This window comes from Carya illinoinensis, chromosome 7, assembly GCF_018687715.1.
Source record: "Carya illinoinensis cultivar Pawnee chromosome 7, C.illinoinensisPawnee_v1, whole genome shotgun sequence".
NCBI classification, from domain to species: domain Eukaryota; kingdom Viridiplantae; phylum Streptophyta; class Magnoliopsida; order Fagales; family Juglandaceae; genus Carya; species Carya illinoinensis.
In genome coordinates, this window is record NC_056758.1 from 15,669,098 (window position 1) to 15,677,256 (window position 8,159).

Genomic DNA, 8,159 nt, shown 5'->3' on the forward strand with positions numbered 1-8,159 from the left:
ACCCAAGCCCTCCAAATCAAACATTGGACAACCAACAATCAACGCAATCAATCTAGTAACACCATGAATCGATTGGCGTTCTCCTTGGTGAGAATCATACTTGAATCCATTGTAGACAGGTTGACCCTAACCCACATATAAACTAGGTCCACGCACTCTTACTCTCAACTAATGGGGGTGACACCTTGAAGGCGTTGCTATCAGGAGCACAAATCCAAAAACCTCTTAAGGGGAACTCCTAACGGTCGGTGTCCCCGATGAAAAATTCCCATATGGTCCAGAAGAAGAATAAGAACTTTCGATGCCAATTATTCACTTTGGAGAAGAATGGCTCCAAGCGTGCAAGCCTTAAACCCGTCCATGAGCAGAAGCTACCTTGGTTCGTCATCTAACATCATGAATATAGAGAAATTCGTGGGTGGTGAGATATGGATCCTCCTCTCTTACAATCTCCAAGGCTTACCGCTAAATGACGCAGCAAGACATCATGATCCTCCTGGCATTGGGTAGCAGTTAGCTGTGGCCACCTTCAAAAAGTCCAAAATGCTGCAAACTGGGCAATAGAATGGGAGCTGAAGCCCTATCTGGAACATGCTAACATATAGCCCGTCGTGCTTGACACCACAGACATAGGGATCCCATAGCAATCCCTTATGGAATCCAACTCAGCCTGATTAGTGGTAGCAGTGCGACTAATATTCTCGAAGACCTTTGGTCGTGAAGGACTGTTGCCAAAGACCCTAACTGAGGGACGGCATGCCTGAGAAGACTTGAGAGGTTTTGGAAATCATCAGGAACGAAGCGTAAACCTGTGTGTACAAAAGAACAAAGGGCAAAGAGCCATGTGTTAGACAAGGAGGGCAAGTCAAGCAAATCCCACCTTACACTTTGACATGAAACGACATTTAGGTGGAATTAGTACGACACAATGAACCGCTGTCAATAGAAAAGATGTACTAGTTGCGTACGTCATAAGAGGAGAGCATGAGACCTAGAAAAGGAGTAGCCAAAATTAAGGAAGAAAAACGAATTGAATTCCTGCCAATTCACGTGTGGCAAGAATTTGCAGGATAATTGTTAGAGAAAATACGCCCAAATAATCACAATGTTAATAGATTAGTTAGTATACCTTAAAAGGAAAATAGCGATTAAGGATGGACCACCAAGAAAAAATCCACAAACTAACGTGGTAGTTGGGCCGCATCCCAACAGGGTATGATCCATGATACCTAACCCCGTCGAGATGTTCTAGTTCATCCCAACTGACCCAGTTGGTGGTCACGTCAGACAAAAGCAGCTAGCACATGCCCAGGGAGAATTACCACATTAAATGTCCCGAAGCACCCTCTCAAGAAACACCCTTCTCCTCTCTATTACTCTCGCTAATATTTTTTTTAATATTGTAATATTGCAGTGTGTTTGGATGACATTGTGCAAAAATGGCAATGGAAGTTTTATTTATGGAGGAGTTTCAGCCCCTCTTTAGGCGAGGGGCATTAATAATGGCTTTGACAATAAATTTTTTTCCCTTTATTTCTTTCACTCTCTCTACTTTTTATTAGTAATTAAAGAGTAGGGTTGTGTGGTAAAGCAGAAGTGTGAAGTATTTGAACGCCCCGTCTCATCTTCCATTGACAGCAATAAATACACAGGCTTAGAATTCCTTCATACACGGGGAAAATAGCCTATTGAGTGAAAATTGCTCAAAACTCTCTTGTGGATGTATAAAGTAAACATACATGAGGCTGTTCATACAAGTTCATATAATTATATTTAAAAAAATTTAAAATTATAATAATATCATTTTTAAAATAATATTTTTTCTCATTTTATTTTTATTTATTAATAAAATTACACATGCAGTCTAAGACTGTAAATAAAATTCTTATAACTAATAAACATCAGCTACTACTCGAAATAATGCTTCGACTAATTTTGAAGGTGTACAAATTCTTAATAAAAAGCTTCTCATAAATGTAATATAGATAATTCAAAGAAAAGTTTCCTAATTCGGTTTCCTCTAGAGTGTGAACGGCGGAGTTTCAAATCTAGCATGCCGTATACGACAAGTCCTAGGACCACTATTCCACTCTTTTATAAGATCGTATTTAATACCCTCCTAGAGTGCATGTCACATCCTTTTTGTGAGTTACAAAATTAGTAGCTGAGTTCTCAAGTTTTTACAAATCGATAACTTAATTTTTAACTTCCATAAAATTAATAAATAAATTTAAAATAACTTGGAATTATGTATCTCTGTCAATCTCTGGTTAGAAAACTAATGGCTGCTCATCACGTGGCAATCTCTAGTTAATTTTCAAAAAGATTAACAAAAATACCTAATTGCAAATTTTTCTATGTTCACGTATGGATTTTGTAAAAATTAAAAACTTAAGGCCCCAATTTACAAAATGGTGGGAACTCAAGTAATAATTTTGTAATTAACCGTTTCTGAATAATTAATTGCACATAGCCTTTATGAATTCCTACCTACATCTTAGGTACTATTCAATTGATGCAGTACGACATTAGAGAGGCCGTGGGATTACTGTTACGCAAAAAATTGGGACCGTCGCCGGAGAGAGCGTCCATTTAAAGAAAGAGTTTGCTACTAATTAATTTCATATATTACATATAGTATTCTCTTTTAATTTTTTTTGCAAAAACCTTTTGACTGCAAAACAAAACTGTGAAAAACATTTTATCTCTCAAGGCAATTTTGCTCTCACCCAAAAATCGAAAGACCACGTCTACTCCATCCCATTTTTTTCTGTTTATATTTTTTCCCTGCCCATAGTAAGGAGAAGCATTGATCTATTACTTTTTGGCCCCCTACGACCGCCATGCGCCCCACTATAGGACTTCTTACCTGCCAATCCTTTAGACGGCCAAAGTAGAATTTCAAACAGAGCGAAGCGTGCGTCATATAGGCGTGGCTCAAACCGTGTGGAATTCACGCACCGTTGCACTAATGAGTGCTTGTCGCTGTTGCGCGCGGTATTTTTGAGACCAGCAACCTTGAATCCTTTCAGATCCTACCAACCTCTGCTCTCATAGTGTAGTCTGTGGCCTCTACAAGATGCCACAACCCTTGATAGTTGTTTGCTGGCAATTCGACATATCTTCAATTTGTTATCTTCTTATATTTTCTCTTCTCTTAATCAAGGTTCTTGGAAAAAGAGATAGTGAAAGTCTCATACAGCTAGTTTAGACTAATGAAATGCAATATAAATCACTTTATTGTGATTTCTAATAATAATATCATAATCTGTTTATCAAATTTTATCAAAATTGCGACAAGTAATTTTCTCTTATAGAAAATGAATGAGAGTCAAATTATTGACCCTATATTCATATTTTTTTATTTTTATTTTATGTATTGTATTTATTGATTTAGAATGAATGTGATGATCTCTCACCCTGTTAATTATTATATCATATAAGTATTAAATATATAATTTGCTTGTTTAAAAATTTAAAAAAGAAACAAACAAGCAAACTTGGCGAAAAAGGGCAAGGCTATGACTGTACACGCACAACGGCTGTGCCTCTGTCGCGTCAAAAACCGACCATCTATTCGATTCGCCGCAAAGACGCACGCTTTACTCGCTGGCAAACCACTACGAGGAAAAGAATATCTAACTGTAGTGGAGGAGTGTCCAGAACTGTAGCAAAATATAAAAATAAAGAGTTTTATTATTTATAAATAAATTTATATATTAATTTACGTATTAATATTGATTTATTTATATTTAAAATTTAAATTAATATTATTTTTAATAAAATTTATTTTTTGATCAATTATATTAAATTAGTGTACAGATTAGTTTATAATTATACTTGTAACTAGATTTTTTTAAAAATAAAATACTAGTTTGTCTCATATTTTTGCCCCTCACCGTTTTAAGTATTTTTTTTTTAAAGTTAAAAAAGTTATTATTAGGATATTTGTATATTTTTTAAAAATGTTTAGAGATGTTAAAAAAATATACGAAAGAAAAAGGAAAAAAGCACAAGTATACTAGGGACGGTTGAGTACACGGTTTTAAATGTCTCATAATATACGGTTGAGTAACAGAATCCAAAATAAAAACGGGTCTTTCTATTCCGCGGCCGAGCTCTTATGTAGTTTCAATTTAATTTAATTTAATTTATTATTATAATTTATTTAAATTTTTACTTTAAATATAATAAATAATTTAATTTTATTAAATTTTAAAATAAAATTCATATAAAAAAATTAATATTTTAATAATATTTTATTTAATTTTTAAATTTTATTTAAAATTCTTTTTTTCCATCTCTTTATATAAATCTCACCCGACACAAACTAGAATTTTTTATATAAAAAATATTGCTAAACTAATAAAATAGCAGCTACCGACGAGAGAGCCATTAGGTGGATGTGACCTTCCGTGCATCTCCACTCTCCCACAGCCACTTTCGTACCTGGCCAGATTTTAGTTTTCACGTGCTTTCCTGGCCGCCAGGCATCCTTTCCTCATATTGCCTCCATTATTCATGCCTTTTTCCGGATACGCTGTTTCTTTCCTTTCTTGTTTCATTTGCCTTTCCGACCACTTTTTTAAAAACATAAGAACCAGTCGAAAAAGGGCATCAGACACGTATTGCTTGATTACTTTGGCTTCCACATAAGAGTTTAAAGTCTAGATAATAAGTTGAGGTGTGATGAATTAAAGTTAAAAATTAAATAAAATATTTTAAAAATATTATTTTTTAATATTATTATTATTTTAAAAATTAAAAAATTGAAATATTTATTATATTTTGTATAAAAAATTTTAAAAATATATAATAATTAGATAAGATGAAATATTTTCACTATCTAAATGTATATTACATCATGTCATCATCTACATTATTTTATCCAAAATTGACATCATTTATTAATCATATTATCACCTCTTTAATTTTTATTTTTAAAAAATTAATTCAATTATAAATGGATGGTGTCGTGACATGATAAAATAAAAATAAAAATAAATTCTCTTGTGAAATAATAAAAATTAGTAATGTCATTCAACAATCTCTACTATGAGCTCTAAACCGAATATCCATAAGGAGAATAAGGTAACAGCAATGATATTGACTTAAAATTGTCTAAATTGACTTAATGAAATACCGGTCTAAAATATACTTTACAAGAGCTTAAAATTGTCTACATTGGAGGATGCAAATCAAATGTTACTTAGATAAAAATTACAGGAAAAGTCCATAAATATATTGTTATTCCCCCTCAGGCATTAATTAATTTAGTATTATTTTCTCTCTCATAAACAAAGTGAAATTTGTCTATAAATCTTAGCAACTACACTATCAAACTAGTAACATTATATATATGCATGCATAACAGTAAAATGACATGAATATATCGTGACATGAACATAAATAATGAGTAAAATGAATTGAAAAATAACATGACATATGTTCGACTTAAAAAATAATGCGACTAACATGACTTGATTGAACTGAAATATACTTGACATGAACTGAACATGATGGAACTTTAACTGAATTAACATAAACGTGTATGTCTTGTCTCATGAGGTTACCATGATATTATTGTCTTGTCTCATGATGTACTTATCTCATGGGGTTTTTACAATGTTTTTATCTCATAAAGTTTCCACAATATTCTTGCACTACAAGAGAATTGGTTTTTTGAGACAAAAAATTTTGTCTCAAAAAATCAGAATTTTGTTCCTAGAAGTTTTTGGAAACGAAAATTTGTTGTCTCTATTTTGTCTCAGAAAGACCATCTTAGAAGCTTTTCGGAGACAAAAATTGAATTTCGTCTCCAAAAAATACTTTTAAGGATGAAATAGGGTGGAACCAATCGAAACTGTTTGAACAGTAATTTTTTTTTAGACAAAAAAATGTCGTCTCAGAATCAAGTTGGAATGAAAAAATTGTTGTTCGAACAACAGGAAATATTAATTCGAACCAACAACCATCTCTGACCAAAATCGTTCGAACAACACATTTTGAAGTGACTTTTGCTCGAAAAAAAATTTTAACTGTTCAAACAGACAATATATTTATGGAAATCTTCTGTTCGAATGAAGTTTTGAAAAATATCGTTATTCGAATGAGCATTTAATTGTTCGAACAAATGCACTGATTGTATTTCCCGATACGTTTGAATGTGTTTTTTTTTGTTCGAATGAATATGTTTTTTTTCAAATGTATGCATAAATGGTAATTTACCATTCGAACATATTATTTAAAGTTCGAACGGTATTGATCAAATAAAATGAAATTTAATTAAAAAGAACATACTAATACAAATTGTAATCTATATACATCAATTATTCAAATGTTTACAAACATCATAAATAAAGGTAATTAAAAAAATTAAATGAACTATAATTGTGGTGGTAGTGGTGGCATAGGGTTTTGGGACATCATTGACTGGAATTGTTCAAACAGTTTTTGGTTATTTAATTCTAGCCTCTCTTCTAATCTTACCTCTAAATCTGCTACTTGATCTAATCGGGTCAGCAACTCTTTTTCCTTCGATCTCAATTGTTCTATCTCAAGTGTAGCTTCCTCTAATCTCTTAGTTTGGTCGTCATTCGATTTGGCTTTATAAAAGGATGACGATGTTAAGGATGGCTTCACGCAACGTCTTAAGCCCCTCAAAATATTCAGAACGTGATCCAAAAACTTGAGAAAAGATTTGAGCATCGTTGAAAGATGATTCATCAGATGGATCCGCAGCAATATCTTTAAAAGATTTCATCTTGTCCTACAAAAAGAAAAACATTAAAATTAGTGTAGGTAACAAAAATATATTTAGACAATAAAATTAAATAAACTTAAACTTACATAATTTGCCTCTACTTCAGGATTGCTCCAAACACCATTTCGATTTTTATGTACTTTAACATACAATTTGGTCAGATCATAATCAACAGGATTTTTTCCTTGCTGCAAAATGAAAATTAATATCAGAATTTTAAACCAGAAAGTGTATGTATTAATATTTAATGGAGACTAAAATAACTAACAATGTTTTTTTACAAACGATGAAAAGATTGAGAACCCGCATGATAGTGTATTGTTAAATTTAATCTATTTGCTTTGTTCACCATACTCCGTTACAAAAAAAAGTATTATAATTTTATGTTTAATACATCTATCATTATTAAAAAAAGATAGCAGTGAAATTACCTGATAAGCAGAATCTTCAAACAGATCACAAACTTTCTCCCATTCGTTTGGTGGCATTGCATGGAATGGATTTTGACATGCCTCGGTCGTAGTACTGAACTTCTGATAGTGTGCATGGCATTGACCTTTGTATCTCTGGAATGCATTCGACATTAGTTCCTCAATCGTTAGTCGATCCTCTCGCCGGCCAAAATTTAGTTCAAACTCGTCCTTCAAAAAATTAGAAGCAATTAGTATAATTTCAAAAGTTATTTAAATAAAAATGTTCTCCAGAGTAACTTATTACCAGGCAACGATTTTTGATGTGATCTTTCACATCTTGGGAAACTTTAGCTTGGGAGGATGTAGCCATCGGTGCATACGTGCGAGTAAATGGACCAACATAAGAAGCAAGCCAAGCTGCCGAATCTCTAGAGCCATCAGTGTGATCATCAGGTATATCAACTTTAATTTTACCAACTTTCATTACTTTTTCTATGCAAACACCCCTCATAATGCCTTTAACTCGGTGCTGATTTACAACAGCTATATATACAAAAATTAAAGCATATATTTTAATTAAATTATTTTATTTAAAAGATATACAATGATAAAATACCTTATTCTGGTTCTGGTGATGTTGGCCCACCATTGTTGGCAGGTGAATCACACGAGGAGTTAGTAGGTGGTGGGGATGACTCATAGATTCTTTTGCGTTTAAGAGGCATATATGTTTGAAATTATAATAAATTATTATTCAAACAAGATACATTTCATATTTTTATAAGAATTATACCTACACAAATATCTGTTTGAAAATCATTCGGTATCAGTTTTGTTGGACTAGTCGCTCTCATCATCAGTTGACACTTCAGTTGATTCATGTTCTTCCGACATGTCACCTTCAACTATTTCGGGTTGAACATCTTCTCTGCGCAATGGGACCATGTCATATTGGCTTAGATCAACAAATAGATTTATGCCTG